The sequence below is a fragment of the Diorhabda sublineata genome, chromosome 1, assembly GCF_026230105.1.
Source record: "Diorhabda sublineata isolate icDioSubl1.1 chromosome 1, icDioSubl1.1, whole genome shotgun sequence".
In the NCBI taxonomy this organism is placed as follows: Eukaryota; Metazoa; Arthropoda; class Insecta; order Coleoptera; family Chrysomelidae; genus Diorhabda; species Diorhabda sublineata.
This window is the reverse complement of record NC_079474.1, coordinates 39,572,331-39,592,763: the sequence shown is the minus strand read 5'-3', so window position 1 is coordinate 39,592,763 and position 20,433 is coordinate 39,572,331. Positions and strand designations below refer to the sequence as shown.

General features: G+C 31.4%; 1 protein-coding gene across 1 annotated transcript in view; it reads right to left on the bottom strand.

The window, feature by feature from the left end:
- Positions 1-20,433, bottom strand: part of LOC130451640 (potassium voltage-gated channel subfamily H member 6) — a 280,003-nt gene that overhangs the window by 107,958 nt on the left and 151,612 nt on the right. The gene's annotated exons all lie outside the window — the stretch shown is intronic.

Here is a 20,433-nt window from a genome sequence, read left to right as displayed (position 1 = left end):
CAACCTTCTCTTCAGAAAAATGCTGAATTCGCATTTTGTTTTTGCTCTGGGAATAAGAAGAAATTATTCGGTAGCAAACGAGGTTAGATTTGACATAATCACATCAGTGTTGGCAATTAACAACCCTCGTACTATATAGATAATTCAAAACTATAAGATAAAGGAAAACATATATTCAATATACTTTGTGAGTACACCTAGTTTTATATTTTATATCAGAAAGGCGATTATTGAAATCTATGATATTAAAGCGCATACTCCGATACCATTGCCGCATGGAAAAGTTCAGTGTGGGTGGTGGTAGTATAATATAACCGTCAACTCCCCAACGATTTTTTGCCTGGTCCATTTCCAAGAAATCCCAATCTGACGCAAACATATCTCACAAACATATTTCCTTCCAACTAAAACATGTTGAAAACTGTGAAGAGTATGGTAACGAATTATATTCCCGAATATTGATTTTCTATCAAGGATGTTGACGGATATGAAAAAAACTTTGTGAATTGGTATTGAAACGGTTAGAATTTTGTTGATAATTGGATGTCGCTCATTGTAATTGAAAAGGAAACGTATCACGCAAATTGATATCGTTAAGTAATACAGATAATTTACCCCACCGCTGAAGAACAGGCTAGATAAATTAGGAAATAAGAGACCCATTTCAATATTTTCCATTATTCCACTACTAAAATCTCCTTTCATAACATTACTGGATAGATTGGTTGTTTATATGATCCATATATGTAAATAAAACTTCAATATTATATGATTGTGGGAGAAATTCTTCATTTAAGAAGATATTCTATTAGATAAGACCCGACAAAACTGATATACCCATCAACAGATTTAACAATGGCCTGAATCTCAGTAATGGAATACTGCTCATGAATATTGCTAATAGTTGCAGTACAAACTGTTCTATTATGATCTATACTTCCGTATCTGTCCGGTTTCATTCATAATTGTGTTGATTGACTAAGTTTCTGAATTAAAGCGTATATCTTATTTTGGCGGTCATATTTTTATGAGATGGAGGCTGGCCGAGGAGGAGAAAAACGTACACCAAAAAACCAAAAAAAAGTCAAATTATTGTTCACGTTTTATTTATTCCACTTTGTTGATGCTTTTAAGTACACCAAGGAACGTTTCTGTGGCCACCATATTTAAAAAAAAAATAATACAGGTACACATTCATTCACGACGTTTCCATTCTTCAAATGTTTTCCTAAACAACTTCCTCAATAAAACAATAATCCTTGGACTTCTAGCTGATCGACGTCTTTCCCAGGTAATTCCAGGTTTTCCCCTTTTGGGAATTCCAAGTTACTTTTCTTTGATCTAATAGCATTTAATTAACTTCGGTATACCTAGTACACGTTTCAGGAAAAATCATTCAACCTACCCCCTTTTACTTTCTACATTGTTTCATGGCGCTCCTTCTATTACTGATTCACACGACGGTTTCGATCGAAGAGAAGTTCACTCTTTATCTATACAGCGACGAGAGAAGATCTCAAATGATATCAGTGGAACTACGCTGCTCCTATACATTTGGCACGCGTGACTAAGTTTAATTTTACATTTAGTATATATTTTTGAGTATATTGTTTTGTTAGTAGTGTATACAAGTATATAGTCAGTTTAAGTAATTAATCGAACTTTTATCATTGCTTTCCTCGACTATATCGCCCATATAGCCATTTTCTGATTAGGTTAGATTAAGTTCATTTCATCTTAAATTAAGTTATCCCAAATAAGGCATATTTTTATCATTAACAGGAAGAGCCGTTTCGTGTTAATCATAAATCCATTTCAAAAAGACGAAACGGAAGTAAATCTATCCAATTATTGATGAAATTTCCTGCATCCGCGACCTTTGAAACTCCAAATAATCGTGTCTTGATTACGATTCTTAACCGAGCAGATGAGGAGTTATTGAATGACTGAAGTGTTCAGAAATAACATTTCTGTCCTTACATGAAAACCAAGCCTATTAATATTAATGTTTTACAATGGATTAATTAAAAGGATGAAGTACGAACACGAAATATACATTCCACATTTAATGAAAAACGATAAAATTGAAAACATGAAATGAACAATAAACACCGTAAAGAGAACAATGCATGAAAGATTTGGAATAGAGTATTGAAGGTGAATGATTTTAAATCAAAGTAAGAATAATCTGATACACATAAAATGTGGAGTACATATCGAATAATCCAGTATTTCAGAATAAGATTTAATTATATCGAAAAAAGAGCAGCAGCTGCATAAAACCTAAAACCCTCATTTGCCGACTGATAATAACCATATCTTTGCTATAACTTTCTAATATCTCCAGCAGATAAAGCTATCGGGTATATATCTATGCATAAATATTTTTCAAACGTTTACCTCAATTTTAATACGTCTCGCCTGAAATATTATAATGTTTTTTTGATTCTGTTTCATTTTGAAATTTATTGATGCATATGTAAGTATGGGAAAACAGAGCAACGATAGGATTTGTCCACGATTCTGGATGAGTATTAGTACCCATCTCCAATTCCTGACAACACAACGGATAACGGATAACGATACGTCTTAATGGATAATATTTTTTGAAAAACAATAAAGCCATATCTAATTATAAATATTAGTTTTTATATCTCAAAACTTGAGTAGCAACCCTCCTATAACTGTTATTCTTCAATACCCACAGATATTATTCACGCAATCGTGATTCATTTGATAATGATGTGAAAACATAGGAGGATGGATACTTGTAATGACGCTTTGTAGCAAAAATAATAAATTAAATCTATCTGGTGAACCTTTTCGGTTTGGTTTCCATCTAATAATGTTGATAACAGAGAATTAATGAAAAATAGGCAACGCAGTTCTTTTAGTGTATTTTCAGTCTTGATAAGTCTGACATTCCAATCAATTTACAAATTAAAAACTTGTCAATTACACTCCACGTACGCTACAGGGTAACATTGTTAATATTACCTACAAAATTAAAATTTCAATTTGGTGGTGTTAAGATGAATAGTAAAGTTCAAATATGGTTTTAAAGTTAGGCTACTAGTCCAATGTGTAATTTTCTTAGCGATTTCATTAATTTTTTAATTTACATTTTGGGTGGTTTGTGAAGAAACTTTTATGTATTAAAAAAATATTCCGAAATTGAATGTACCTATTTGAATATGTGAAAAAATCTAGAAAAAAAAAAAAAAAAAATAAAAACTGTAAGATATCATGTGTCGGAAGAACTTAATAATTATAGAGTTGAAAATTTAATATTAAACTCTTATATATTATTACTACGAAATAGAAATAATGCTGTTTGATTTACAATCATGGTTTTTCAATAATATACTATAACTTTTGACAATTTGATCTCACTTAATGATTGGAATGTATAAGTTGCTAGAAATTCATTTATATTACGGAAAAACGAGAAAATTTCTAGCATGCCAGTGATTATGACAAACTCATTCATCGAAGAAGGGAGAATGCGAACCTTTCAAAAAACAGTAACTTGTGACCCACGAAATGGGTATCGAGAGTTTTCTATTAGAATGTTACGAACTCGTCCACGACATGGACCGTAAAGCTGGTTTTGTTCGATTATTTCAAGTGTTAGTGATAAATCTTAGTGAATGGTGTAGGGAACTTAAAGTAAACGCATAAACAAATTAAGTAAGAAAGTGAGCAGCATTGTGTATAAATTCACCCCATCGTCAGAAATTCTTTGAATAAATTAAAAGAAAAACATTACAAAATGAAGGAACTTGGGTAGTGAGAGTTTTCGATCAAATTGAAGAATCGCGTTTATAAACTAATTGCATGAGATTGACTGGAATTATGAAGAATTTATCCAAAAAAAATTCATATTGCAGAAGAAAGTGAGAATTTTAAGAGAATCTTCCAAAGAACAGTAACTATCGACTACTATACAACAAAATATATAGCAACGGCTTCGATTAAAACAAAAAACAGCGCCACCAAGAGATTTGTATGAGATTGATTGACGTAATGATGAATTTATTCAACAAAGATTCATATTACAAAAGAAAGTGAGAATATTGAATGAACAGTTTTCGATTAAAGAACAGTGGAGTCCATGGAGAGATTTTGTTGCATTGATTGGAATTATGGAAAATTCATTCTTCAATTTCATATTATAGAAGAAAGTGAGAAATTTGAGTAAATCTGTAGTACACCATAAAATTTTTAAATAAAATGAAGAACAATGTTTATATGTAAATTTCAATGAGAATGAGTTATTTTATAACAAAATTATTCTTAAAAAAAGAAAGGAAATTTTAAACAAACCATTTGATTTGAATAAAAACTGATATAATTGAAATTAATGTACTAGAAAAATTGGGAGGCAAACACTAATTGACATATTTTGTATAGATTAGTGACCACTCTCTTATTATTAGTTTTTCAACAACTAATCTAAGCCAAATTACTCTATATTCTTATAGCTAGGGGAAACTATAAAAATGAAAACCCCATTCATGTCAAAGATAAAGTTTTCCTCTATCTATGTCTATTTGCCCGATTTCGATCTATTTCTGAATAATTTAAAAGATTATTGAATATTCTCGGTTTCTAAGAATTTATAGACTAGTGGTTAATCACAAACTTATAATTCATGGAGATGGATCAATAAAAAGCGAAATATTGTTCGACTAAAAAACTGAAAGTTGTTCACAAAACTGATGGTCTGTACTTTTGCGGCTTTGATGGAAAATCTATTCGTATTAAACCCCAATGCAAGTTAATAATGGCTTAATATTTGTCCTGTCATCATAATTACACAAAAATGGAACAAATAACAGCATGGATAATGAATAGATGGAATATACGATTTATGTTTCGATGGTACTTAGAAGGACGCAGTACTTTTCTATTGATGATTTTAAAGAACTCTCCTCTAAAGAATTGAATTTATTTTTGTTACACTCACTAGCACAACATCTATTTCCTGCACAATTCGGAAAATGGATATGTATCTAATAAAATGAAAGAATGAAATATGTTTTTATAAAAAGCTTATGAATTGGTCTGTGGCATCAAAAAGATCGTTGCTGATTGAATGTGAGAAAATCAAGCCTCCAATTCTATGGACAACTGAATCTTAAAACCAATAGATAGATATTAAATATAACATTGACATTTCAATATATTCTTGATACAAGAGTATTGATTTTCGAATTTCAAAAGTGGAAATATGCTATAGATTTGAAAAATTTGGTAATTTGGTAGCTGAGCTCTCAAAATTACCAATTGCGGATTTATATAGGGGACATTGTTATCCCCGTTTAAGGCGCTAGCATTTCATATGAAGGGATGCGTTAACGGTGAAAACTTACTCCTAAGTTAAGTGGTTCAAATAAGTCACAGTACATAAACGTATATTTTTTGAATACAAAAACATACATTACTCATAGTAATGTTACTTTATAAAAAACAAGAAGGTATACCATCAACATCTTCAACGTCATCGCAGAAAATAGTAGGGCAGTATTAAGAAAAAAAGGCCGTAATACATACACATTGTAAATTTGACAATTCAATTTATGTCATAAGAAATATATAATTGAATTAGTAAAGTTTCAAATGAAAAGAATAGTTTGAAATAATCATTGAAATTGTTAAGTAGTTATAGTTCAAATGTAAATGTATGACACCCAGGAGCAAAGTCAGAATATACAAGACCTGTGTGAGAGCCGTAATAACATATGCGATAGAGATCAAAGCAGAGAACACCATAACTAAGCAGATTTTAAGAACTACTAAAATGCGAACGCTGAGGTCAATAGCGCGACACACATTATTTGATCACAAATGAAATATTGAAATAAGGGAAATATGTGACATTCTGGATATAGTGAGATAAGCGAGAAATCGTCGAAGGAAATGGAGAAACCACGTAGGCAAAATATCAGATGACAGGTTGGCAAATATTGCAAATGAGGAAAAACCGGATACATCCCGACCCCTAGGGCGACCACCTGCATGTATGAAAACTGGTCTTCATGATCCCAGCTGCAGCTAGGCAACTATTGATGAAAACACAGGACTAAATACTAACGTACGATGAAGAAGTGTTTGGGATAGTGTATTGAATGTCTTGATTTTGTTAGGAAATATTGTGATTCAAAATTTTCTAACAAATGTATAGATTTCCCATTTCAAAAAGCTGTATAGTAGTAAAAAAATATGTTTGACCTTGATGCTTGAGCTTAAGCATTTTTGAGTGTTTTGAACTCAAATACAACAGAAGACGGCTGCGATATATTTTCCAATTTTTATCCATTTTGCAGCGATAAATTCATAAAGGGGAAGTTGAAAACTAAAACTCTTTTCAAGAGAATGTTGTGGAACAGACAAATTGAAACATACTACATTGAGTAAAACTTATCGGATATTGGCCAATACTACACAAAATATCTATCATTTATCAAAATAAAAGATATCGCTTCCAAACTAGACCTGACATGCTAAGGGAAATACATGTATCGAAACACACATTTCAACTTTGTTCATGTTGATGAATTTTGAAGAGTCTAGTTAGTTATACCGGGATGCAAATAATCTTTATTGAATACTACGAGTCCATTCAATTGTTCTGATATAATGGTATAAAAAATCCAAAACTCTTCCTATAGTCCTATAGTTAGTGATTTAATTTAGTTTGAATTCTGGAAAATAATGACAGTATGGTTTAGTCAAAAGACTTCAAAGAATAGAAGGGAGTCTAGAAATTGAAATTAAAAGAAAACTGATATTATTTTTCCACGATTATTCATTGTAACAAAATCGACAGTTTCATTGCTGTAGAAAGAAAAATAAATTTCCATTATAAATGTTTTATTGGCAGATCAAAGTGAAAAAACAGATAGAAAAGACCAAGCAATAGATGAAAAATAAATGAAACTGAAAAGTTTGCTAGAGGCAAGTGATTGTAAAGCAAGATAATTCGAGTTGTAGTGGATATTGTTAAACCATAAATTTGTTTATGTGTAGGAAAACGTTTCTTATAATACTTCATTCAATCATTTATTTCATTCAATCGAAATCTATGCCTGTGTACTAGGATTTTTTTCCATAACTCATAGCGTTGGATGGATTAGAGATGACTAGATGTTCAAAAAGGAAGTTTTGATATTGTTTATGAAGTCACACTATTTTCTTTTACTTTGCTGGAAATTATTTGAGAACGCAATGCCCCATTTTCACCTATTTTTAGTTATAGAGAATTATCTTTATAGTATATCATAATTTATGGTATCTCAGAAGGTTGATAAAATTAATTGTTTCTATTACATTGATAAATCTTCCATTCTACTGAGACTATATTCTATATTTGTGGGAAAATCCAAACAATAATTAAGTGCTATCGACATGTTTGACAAGTTCTATAATAGATATCAATTCAACAATAATCTCTCCAGTTGGGAGCTTGCCAAGAATATCACTCGTATAATGTAGTATTACCCATAAAATCTTCAATGGAATAATAAAATGTATCCAACAGTAATTCTTATACATATTATGTAATAATAATGGAAATAACTTTATACAATTTGCAGTTGCTATAAAAATCAATTCATAACAAATTAGCTCCTTTCTTCTATATAATAGATGAAAAATCTGATAAAAATTTATTTCTCAATGAACAATACTGGAAACGAATGACCCCATTTTCATTAATTTTATACAATGTATGTTCAACTACTGAAGTTAATAGAATAAAAAACAGCAATCATTCCAAGAGTATAGCTAAATAAACAAAAAAAAAACAATCCTTTCTGTACTCTATCCCACTAATTAAAAATAAATGAGTTCATTCCCTACCAATTCAAGCTCGCTCATTAGTACAAATTTTCAAAAAAATCCTTTTTTGGAGAATGAATACACCTCCACAAATTACATCTCACTAATATTGTCATTAATTGTATAAATACGGTCACTCAAAAGTGAGTATATCATAAACTTTATTGTTGCTTTTTCAACTTTCGAACCACCGAATGAACGCTTCATGGCGGAATTCGATACGAACTGCTTCACATTTTAATAGGAGAGTGCTGGACCCGTAGCTTTGTGTTGAGGATCAAGGAGAAAGCGTATCGCGCATCCTGAATGTCAAAAGGTTTCTAAAGATCGAGGGCTACGACTAAGGTGTTCATATATAGAAAAATACAGTAGTAAAAGGTCTGTTATGTAACAGTCGATAAAAGTAAAACTCATATTGGTTTTTACCATTATTATACTAATATTTCACTTTGTTACTCTATTTATTTAATGTCAAAATAGTAATAAATTACTATGCCCAAAAATCTCAAAAATCTGTTCTATACATCAAAATCAATATTATTTATTATACAATCTATCATTTTTCTCAAGTGAATTGACTAAAATAATAACATACACCAAGGGTGTAGCTTGCCCTTTATGGACCCTACATCAAAATTTGTTGAGGTGCTTTTCATTCTAATTGGAGAGAAGCCCAAAAGGAGGGTAGGATTTTCCACTAAGAAACAAAAATACTGCTACTGAATAATATGAAAATATTTATTGAGTATCACCTATTAAATTACAATAAATGCTATTTAAAATGACAACTGAAATCAAATAAGCACTCCAATCGCCTTTTTTCAGCAATTCTATTAATGATAGCAAATTTCAGTTGTTCCAGATGTTCATCAGATAATGGGAAAATTCATCTCATCGAGGTACCTAGATAATTTTTTATACATTTTAATTTATGAAAACTTATTGTATCTGCTGCAGTTGTAAGCGGAAGAGTTAGAAATAGGAATCATGCTGCTATTATCTCAAGAAAACTTGATTCAACATTAAAGTTTTTGAGAAATAATTCTGTAGTTCCTAAATGGAATGAATTTTATGAATTTCAAATTTTAACCATGTTTCATACAGATCAATAGATATTTACGGTATTTAGTCAATATTATTCCTGCTTCCTTTCTTAACATTTTAAAACAAGTTTTGTTTTGTTTTTTTGTTTAGTTGGGGTCAGAAATTATATCATACTCTGATAAATTATCAATATTAATGTCCCGAGTGCATGTCAAATTGTCGATAATTTAATTTTCGTTCGCGCACTCGAGGAAATTATGACATGCACGAGAGGGCATTTTGGCAGACTATTTCCTGAGAAAAATTTAATTTAAAATAAACTTAATTCTGTGTTTAAAATTTGTTATTCTTTAAATTATACCGTAGTTGACGATCATCATATTGACATTGAATTGGTAACGGTAACTTATTGACAACAGTTTTGTTCGTGAAAAAATATTTCAAAATGAGTTTACGTTTTGGGCAGAATTCCACGCAAGTAATAGACGCCGCAGTGGATAAACTAACTCCACTGAATACGAAAAAGTCGAGAGATTCTGCGTGGCGACAGTTTCAACAATTTTGTGATGAACGAAAATACACTTTGAACAAGGAAACTTTTGTCGCACAGCTGGCCGTAATTCTAAGAGATTTCGCTTTCAACATGAGACGTAGTGATGGGGAAGAATATAAAGAAGGTGTTGTCAAAACACTTTGGAATACAGTAGCGAAAATTTTGCAACAAAAATGTTATGAAGAGTTTAACATTATTTTCGATCCTTTTAAAGATGTAACGTTTGAATGCGCCAGAACTGCGAGAGACGCAAAAAGGAAGCAGTTGCAAAAGTGTCCTGAAAAAAAAGAAAAACAAGTGCATCTAGCTTATCAGGACAAGATATTGATAAAATGTGTGCCATTTGGGACGAGTCGACTCCGGACGGACTTCAACGCAAGTTCTTTCATATTGCTCCATATGAACTGGCGTGGAGAGGAGGAGAAGCATGTAATTGCCTTTTGAGTTACTTTGAAGAGGAATTTGACAACTACGGCAACCCTACAGGACGCATAGCTTATAATCCTATTTTTTCTAAGACAGCGCAAGGAGGGAGTCATAGGTTAACAGAAAAAAGATGGTTAGTCCAAAACACCACCGAGCCTGATAAATGCCCAATAAGGTATTTAATGTAAAGCATGATATCAAACAATCTATCATTATAATTTTGCAGGCTTTTTAAAATGTTGAAAGAAAAAAGAGGAAAACATATTACGGTCGATCGTCTTTTCTTAACTGTAAACCCATCAAGAAACATCAAAAGGTTTTTTTAAAAATTGTCCAGTAGGACGAAATAAAATTTCAAAGTGGACAAGAGATGCAGCGGAAGCTATAGGAATTGACACGAAAAGAATAAAAGTGACAAATCACTCGAACCGTGCTGCGGCAGTTACTCAGCTTGCCAAGGTTGGGGTTTCAGAAAATCAAATTATGAAGGTTACCGGACACTCAAATCAGGCCTCGATAAAGAGTTACCTCCAAGTAAATAGTGAACACCACGAGGAAATTGTACAAAAAATGCGAAATGACAGTAGCGAAGTAACAATAAGAAGTGGTGGAAGCAGCATAGAAACACCATCGTCGGCCTCCAGTAAAGTTGTATATTCTAATTACATTTTCAATAATTGTTCCTTTTCTTAAAATATAAAATTAAAACCAAATGATGTTTATTAATCCTAGACGAAAATTTGGCACTAGTGCAAAATATCGATAATTTGCACTAGTGCAGTATTATCGCTGAAATTTGATCGTTGCTAGGTAAACATAAAATATTACAGCTTTTTGGTTGGCTTTAATTTTTCGAAGGAAATAGTCAAATAAACATTTCTATATCTTCCGTCTTTTATTCTTGAAATCATTTTTTATTGTAATTATGGCACTTGTTTATGAAAAACATTTTATTTAAACAGATTACTCATAGATGCGCGGACAAAAAGATGTGTGAAATATTATATATTTTTCTGTTCTCTTTGAAGCATAAAGAAATATATTTGTTATGTTCCTATTTTCTGTCCTTTTTTTTGGTTTGTTGTAAAATCAGGGGGCTCAATCTTAATATAAATTGAAAAGTATCCCTACTCACAATCCCCATTAATTAAGAAATTATCTTTATAATGTGCAAGATATCGTTGCCTCTGTATCGAGTGATGTTAACAGAGTTTAAGCGATATTGTTAACATTTTATGAATGGATTAGTAGCCTTTGTAGACCCTCATCAAAACATTTTGAATGCATTTTCAGGAATCGATCTGTACACCCAAATTTTTTTCCTCTTCTATTAATCAAATATGAATAATAGTTTGAGTGCTGAACAGTAATATCCATGTGCAATAATGCATTATTTTAAAAAATTGTATAGTATGATTTGTGGGACACTCAGACTTGAATGATTATTCATTATCTCCCTATTTCAAGTTTAGTTGAGGATGACTACTACAGTAGTGCCATTAAAAAGCAGTAAAAACTATTTATCTTTTGTGTTTCAACCATAAATCCATAATAAATAAAACCAAAGTATTACTTGTACTTATCAATGATTTAGCCAGGAAGACAGAGTGAATTTTATGTATGGAACGCATCAATTATCTCGGAAACGGCTTGTACGATTTTTATAAATTTTTGTGTATAAGGGTCTTATGATACGTCCGGTATTATGGTGGTGTTTACATTGTTGTCAGATCTTCCTGTGAATCCATTAAAAAAATCGTTTATAAAACAAAACCCGCCAATATTCAGGATTTAAATGATAGGATTACCACAGAGATAACAAGAATTGATCAGTCTGGGATGTTGCAAAATAGATTGCAAAGTTTTAAAAATCGCATGGCTTGTTGTATTGAAGTAAATGGACAACATTTTAAGCATCTGCTGTAATCGCCTTTTTCAAAATTAGTAATTTTTCACTTCACAAATGTGGATCTACTTCTAGCATGACACAAATATTTGAAGATTTGTCTTCAGTTGTTGTAGGTTTCCTGCGCCATGATTTGGATAAATATTTTACTGTCCAACTTTCCTTAAACTTTTTACTTACTTATTGACACTAGACCTTGTTACGAGATTTGTATTAGCACATAAATTATTAGAGAATATTCAAATTGATTCAATCGTAATCATCTAAATGTATAATATTTATTGTAACTTTGGTGGAGATACTGTAAAAGTAGTTATAACTCCGAAATTATAGCATTTAGGTATAGGGAATATTAGATGAAAAATAATAGGTATTTCTTGACGATTTCGAAAAGCAGAAAATATACAGGATGATCCATTTGAAATAATTGAATTTCTGATTTTTCTGAAAAAGGAAAGATTTGACAATAATGTAGATACCACTATAATACCGGCCGTATCACAAGACCCTTGCGCACAAAAATTTATAAAAATCAAACAAGCCGTTTCCGAGATAATTGAGGCGTTCCATACATAAAACTCACTCTGTATACTAATATTACAATATCGTGAATCAGAAGGTGGGCGGAGTATCTAAACGATCCTTTCTTTTGAACGCAGTTCGTCGTCTTATTAAAACGCTACGAAGTATCGAAAATATATTAGAAAATGATGCATTAGTTTAAATAATTATTATGAAAATTATGTAATCATAATTTTTTTGGTTCTAAATTTTTGTGAGAGATCTGCCATACTGCAGCTCTTACGCACTAACCACCCCTGGACTATAACCAGTTAAGGTAAGCAAACCACCATATGATACGCATTTGGCTCTATTCAGTCCACTTCACTGCAGTAAGCTCCAATATCGTAATCGAGTGTGTATGCGTATTTTCATCGGAAATAAATTCTGTTTTCGATTCAATCTAGGAATCGCAAAACGTGAGAAGCAATTAGAGAGGAGTAAAGAGATGTACTACGTTTACTTAGAGGGTACGGCAATATCGAATAAATTCTAAAGATTGTATTGCGCTCTAGGAGATTGGTACGTTATGAGAATTGTAGAAAAATACGTAACAAATTATTTTACGGATTACAGGTATCAACAAAACTTTGAGCGATCAACTAATGGAAAAATGAAAAGAGAAATTCATCTCGTTGAAGAAAATTGGAAATTGTTTATTTTCAGTAGAAAAAATAAACAGAATTTCATCACTAGGCTTTGTATTAGAGTTAAATACTATGAATAAAGAACTCTAATGAAAAGAGAGGAGCTTGTAATTCTGGAAATTCCACGATAGATGATTAATTTTAATGAGCTTAAAGTGGAAATGTATGTAGAATCTAAAAATCTGAACTCATTTTTATCGTATATACCTCTACTGTGATGAGTTATCAATAAAGTTAATTAATAGAGGATATTTGACAATCGCAAGTAGCTTATATAGTCATTTCTTTCATTAATGTTTTAAGGTTGCAAGTGATTCAATTCAAAATATATTAAAATACGACACAACCACTGCTAATGAAAACAATATGGTTCGTTAGTGAGTGGATATTGAAAATTGGATGTAATTGAAAAAAGAGACTTCAAAAAGTCTGATGAGGATTTGAAGAGTGTTCAGAGAAGGAACATCGACAGGAATTGATTGTTTCAGAACATCCAAACAAAAATGAAGAGCAGAACAATATCAGGTAGTGGATGAAATGAAGAATAGAAACAATTCTACTGATAAAATTTCTTTCAAATAATTAAAGGCAGAAAAAACGTGAAATAAGTTTCGAGATTGTTTGAAATGGAGAGCCCTCCATGTTGAATATATTATCTCTTGGTGTGAGAAAAGACAATTGTTAGTATGGAATTTGAATTCATATTAACGAAAGAGAAACAATAAGTTTAATGTTCAAAACAATAATAGATTCTTTGGAGTAGAAACTCATCTACTGTCAGTTTATGTATGTTTCCCATATAATTAAAGACTTTAAGTAACTTTCTCAACAGGAAAATGGTGATAGTTTGGAAAATATTTACTTTCAGTTTATACGATGTTTTCCCTTTCTCTATTCACAAATAAATTATTATTGTATAAAAAAATATATTTTTGTATTTTCGTAGGATCATTAGAATATGATATAAAGTAGTTTGCCTAATAATAAGAAATTCGAATTAAACTTAGCCAAATGATATTTTAATTCAAAATGTTTTCTAATGATAAAAACAGATTTCAAGAAAATGAGCGAGGCTGCTGAAATTTCTGTTTATAGGATTGCGCGAATTTTCTTTGAATTCTTCGAAGATACTATAGACTATTTCAACTGATAAATTTGGAGTAAAAAATATTGTAATGTTTTTTTTTCTTATAACTTATACAGTTTATTAAAATCCCCCGATTACTTTCACTATGAGATTCAATTATTTACGGACATCCTTGCTGACAAACAAGCTAGCATTTATACAAAAAGAATTTCTCGATAATTCGTCCCCAGAAAGTAACTAAACAAATAAGAAGGTCTTTTAGAAATTGATTCTATGAAAACAATATAAAAAAGTTTGTATCCGGCGCGCCCACCAATTTTTCTATTCTATTTAAATAACCAACGGGACCGGCCTTGCGGTTATTAACAGTTATTGCTAATCTACTACCAGTGAGATAATAAGAATTACCATTTTTATCATGAAATAAAGTACGTATTCCTTAAACTTATCAAATTCAAATTTAATTCATAACAATAATACCCGTTCTACATGGTTCAAATGAAATTTATTTCTTCTATCACGTGACATAAAGCGGAAATTGGAATTTTATCGACAAGATGAGAGGAAGTTTTTGTCGTTACCGTCAACGAATTGTTTTGAAAACTAGATTGTGGCGCCATATTCGGAGAACGTTTGTGACAAAACTTTGGAAAGCAGCTTGTGGTATCTTTTTCAACTATGAACGACGAATAAATATACGAGGTATGATGAAAATACGATAATTCATTTTATGAAAAGTAAATTAAAAATTAAAATTCCAATTATCTTCTTTCAAATTCTTTCAAATTAATATCTTAAACTAGCACAATTTTTTTAAGTTATTTCTTATTTTTGGGTACACTCAAATATATTATGGTACTAAATCTAAATCTGGTATGTTAGATGGTACAGGTAAGAAGAAATAAACGCGTTAAAACTCGTACAAGCGACTTATGCACATTTTCATTTGTTTCTGAGATTTAAAAATCACTCATACCTATAGAACAATCAGAGTTTCTCCGTTATCACAATGGACAGATTTTAACAATTTGTTAGCTTCTTTGATGCTTTGTCCAGCTTTCAATAAACTCAATCGGCTGTTCAAAATCCACACAGATATAGAGAAGACTGAGAAACTGAAATTGGTTTAAACTGCTTCTGTAGTCATAACGAGTAGCCAGTAATAATGACTATAACCTTATTAGTCAAATAACAGGCCTTCTTAGACTACTGTCGTATATGTAATATCACGTCTCAAAATATAAATAACGGAAATATCACTTAATTCACTTCAGGTTGAGAATACCTATAAAAATATATCATTGATGTGTATAAAAGTCATCAAAATAATCAAATTACAACAATCCTGCTTATTAGTATTAATTCTTTCGGCTTATTTTGTTGTCTTTGTTGTAAGCTTATCAAAAAAAATGAACAAAACCAAATTCGGCTCTTTTTAAGTATTATGAATTTAATTTCAATTTTGACATTTAGAACCAAGATTAATATTTGGTGCCGAAAAATTGAATATAATGTTATCCCTGTTTAATAACTGAGAAAGGTGTCTTCAAAAAACCAAGAAAATTGGTGAAGTATGATAAAGTATAATTATTGTTAATGCTTCATCAAAAATCTTCAAATATTACAGTATAGAAAATATTTCCTAGTTTATCATGTACATCTATTTCTATGGGAGAAGAAGTCGAAACTAACTAATAATGAAGTGAAACCTGAAATATTAGACTCGAAAGCAAATTATAAGAAAATCCTACTAGGAAATAATTGCAATGAGGATAATATCCATAAGTATCTGCTAAATACGGTCTTCAATTAAAAAGTTTTCATTATATTACTAAATCTATCGCTAATAACCCACATTGTTGATGCAATACTCGGAAAAAAAAATTATGAAAAACTGAGTCGATAATTAATTTATATGAAACATTTATGTCATTCTTATCTCCCATTTTTTTTTCTTCCATGATAGGTCTAACGCCTGTTCCTTCTTTGATATCTTCTCTCATCCTTTCTCCAGATTGTCACTCCACCTCGTTCGAGGTCGACCTCTACTCCGTGTTCCAATTGGAGATTTATTTCATGCTATTTTTACCAGTCTGTCATTCGACTTAATGGTTGTTTTCTCTGGTTCCGCCTAAGAATATTTATTTCTGAGGTCTCCAAGAGTTGTTTCATTATTGATTTTTCTTGTTTTGTTTCTGATATATAGGTCATAATAGGTTTGAATGTTGTCTTTATTTTTTGTTATGTTGCCATACTACGTTCTAAACACAACCCGCGACCTTATTTGATCTAACTACATGTCCTGTTACCTCGTCTTCGACGTCTCCATAACTGGTTATGTTGATTCCAAGGTACTTGTATTTCATTGTCTGTTCTATTATTTGACGTTCTATTTCTAATTTCCACCTAAAGTGCCCTTTTGATGTTGTCATGCTTATTGTTTTTCCTGTCGAGATAGTTATAGTCTGCTTGCAGTGCTTCTAGTTGAATTGACTAATCTAGTAGTATTCTTCCTAGCTCGAAAAAATGCGGAAGGTTGAGGGGCCAGGCTAGCCCCCCAGAAAACAGATAATTAGCAAAAAGTACCGATAAAAGGTCTCAGATATGGAGAGATGAAGACAAAGGTATAAAAAGATGATTTAGACAAAGAAAAAATAAGTGTACGTCAGGTCATTAACGAGCTAATTTTTTTTTAATTATCAATACACTCTATATTTTAACTCAGTACTAATAATAATATATAATTAAAAAGATCGAATAAATTTTGTCCTTCCCCTTAACCTTTACTCATAGAAACTGAGCAGCATGAATGACTTTTACTGACGTTGAAATTTCAAAGCTATATAAATCTGGAAAATCTCCACCTTTTTTAAGAAAAAACAATTATTTTAATGCTGTCAGTTACTGGGTACCGTTAAATAGGATTTTAACCTTGATGCGTCTTTCAGTTTTATGTACGCTTCGAATCTTACTGAAAAGAGGATTATCATGAACTTGAACTCATTAGAAAAAAGTCAAGCTTTCTTTCATTTTAGCTAAGTTTCCTTATTTCACTATTTTTAAATCCTATGTTATCATGAGAAGCATGAAAATGGTAATAGCAATAGAGACTCTTTAAGTCCCTCGACAAATTATAGTTCTTCTGATGGTCGGGCGGTAAACTTTTTGTTTCCGGTTTAAAATAATTACTTCAATCGTTTGCAAAGTTCTGACTGTTTGAATATAGCGGCCATTTTTTGTTTCCAAATTATCATGAGAATAAGATCAATATCGTTATTTAAAAGTACCGATATATTCTAATATCTTGCAAAGTATGATATACACTCAGGAGCAAAATAGTCGACACCCCAGTAATCGTAATTCACTGACAAAAAACTGAACACGAAATTGTATTTTTCTTAGTAAAATCTCAAAGTTAATAGTTTTAACTCCAAAATGATATAAAATATTATAATGTTTCTTGATCTATAGTCCAAGAAATGTTATGATCGGTAATCACCCTTTTTGTGCTTGTTTGCAATAGTTCTAATCAAGGGTACAGTTCAGTTAGCCATCAAACGTCAACCGATACACATCTCCATTAATAACGAACAATAATCCTACCTGTAAATGGACACAACAAATGATAAAGCTGCTCAAGCCGTCACCCTATTGCGTCAAGGCCAAAGTCAGGGAAAAATAGCCAGTTAGCTGAACATGATTTACTATTTCCAGAGTTGACCGTCGTTATCTCGAGTCTTGTAACTTATCTGAGACGCGGTTTCGGAAGAAAACGATAGACATCCTAGATTCATTGTCAGAACAGTATAAGAAATCGGGCTGTCACTTGTGTTAAAGTTCAATAAGAGCTCGCTCAAACTAACGCTATGAGTGGCTCGACAGTCAGAGAAAGACATAATGCAGTTGAAAAACCAAGCTACTGGCCCCAAATTAACTCCAGCCCACCGATCAACCCGTTTACGATTTGACACAGAACACGTTAATTGAACTGGCGAACAATGGGGCTCTGTTCTCTTCTCAAATGAAAGCAGAGTATGTCTGCGTGGTAGCAATAGAAGCAAAATGGAAGCAGAAACCGAGATGGTTTTTATCGAAACTGACGGTGTAGCGGGAGGGTTAATGATGATGTTCTGATATAGAAAAAATTTGAGGGGATTATGTCGTTCTCTACGCCAGTTTCATACGCAAAATTTCATCCTAAAGCATGTCCACGACAGTATTAATAACATGACGAAATTGCCGATTTGGATTGACCAGCGCATAACCTGGACTGAAATCCTATCGAGAATTAATAGAATGAACTTCAGGGAAAAGTTCGGACTTACAGCGCTAACTTGAGAATTGGCTAGCAAAGAACGAGATCTAGTAAATAAACTTATTTGATCCATAAAATAGAGGGTGGAACCGAATTTAAGCTTGTACTTTCGACACTGTTAATTATAAGCCTTCTTCATTTTTTAAAATTCTTTAGATTGATTGCTTTGAGACACTAAAAGCTCGCGAGTTTAGTATAGTTTGTCATTTCTTAATAGTCAATAGCTCTCGTGAAGTGCATGGTGGTTTATTTTCAGTTCACATTCTGTTAATAGGTACTATACTATTAGAACGAAACCTCATTCCAAAGACCTAAGGACGAAAAGTACTTGAATATCGAGCCAAATATATGTATGTCCTCAACGAAGCTTAAGATCACGTGTTGTTTGTAGAAATTCATTTTGGAAAGAGGAAAAAAAAACTTGGTTAAAATTCAACATTTTCAAGATAAAAATCTTCTCTTGAATTGAGTCTCGAAAAGTAATATAATAAACTAGTCAGAGAAGAAGATGATGAAGAAGAATATCGAACATTATAGTTCTATCCACTGTTTAGGTGGATATGAACATCTACCAAATTTTAATAATTATCTAGCAAATGTTGATTGAAACGTTGATGAAGTTATTCGATTACTTGTATTGGTAAACTCATGAATGAAAATTTTTCTAGCTCAATACCAACCGTTTTGGAATGAAATGATTCTATTTGTCGCGAATCGATTCTTTAGAAAAAAGTGATATAGTAAAAGTGTAAGTAAATTAAAAGGTCAGGGCCCGAAACATGTTGTGAGATGAATTTTGATTTGAATCGATGATTTTGCTCTGTAAATAAATTCAACATGGAATATCCCCTATTGAATGAAAAGTGTATTAGCATCATTACCTATCACATAATAGACTATTTATTTAAATGTTACAAGTTATAACAATGAGAATCCAATAATCATTAATCGAACGTTGACTGTCATTCAGATACATCTTTACATCGTGGATTAACAGAAACTGCTATAAATTCATCAAGTTTTATCTTACAAATGAAACTTCCATACCCGAATCTTCTAGAAAAAAATAATTGAATCTGTATAAGACTATCAAATATAAATAAGGTTCCGCAGTCAAAGAATACCCTACATATAAATTGACATATTATGCATTTTCGAGTATTATACATTATTTTTCTGACTTTTTTTGCACATTTCTATGACACAAAGGATTGATTTTATTTTGTTCATTTATTTCAGTATTATTGTCCAGCTCTCAAACCCCAGCTGCGACTTGAATAATGTAGAAGCCTCACGTTGTTTGGGCGGTATGGGAAGTCATGATTTATCTTTTAATGTAGGGTACAATCCTACACATTCAATTTGACAAAATTCGACTGAAAACGTTGTTATCTGACAACAAAAAGTTTTTTTAGATGTTACAAGACAAATAACACGTATTTCGTAGGTACAACTAACATTTTAAACTTATAATTTCTATCAGAGATAAATCAATGTGGACTTGTTATGAATAAGTTTTCTAAAAATACAACTTGAAGTTTATGGTTTTTGAATCGTCACTAAGCGATTAATAGCTTGACGTAAGAACAATGTCTTAATTATAACTTTCAAATATAAACAGTGATTAATAGACATTTACTACCATGAAACTGGTTTTCTGTTATGCTTTCATTTTCTTGTGGTAGTAGCTAATGTGAATTACTTAATGTTTTATCACTGTATTTTCATTTGTTGCCGATAACTTCGGATTTTTCATCGAAACACCCAAATTTATTCAATTGTTAGCGACATTTTTTAGATTAATGAGTAACTGCGAGACTGCTTAGCTTTAGATACATATAACCATCATTCTGTTTTGATCTGACTTGTAATTGAGAGCTTGGATGTCTTTCTCGTATTTGTTCAATACATATTTTTATTAAATTTGCATTGTAGGGAGGTCAGGTGAGAAATATTGCATATTATAAGAAACCATTGGAAAACAAGACTATTTTTATTACTATTTTAAAATATATATAGAATAAATGGAATGCTAAAATTTTTTTTACCACA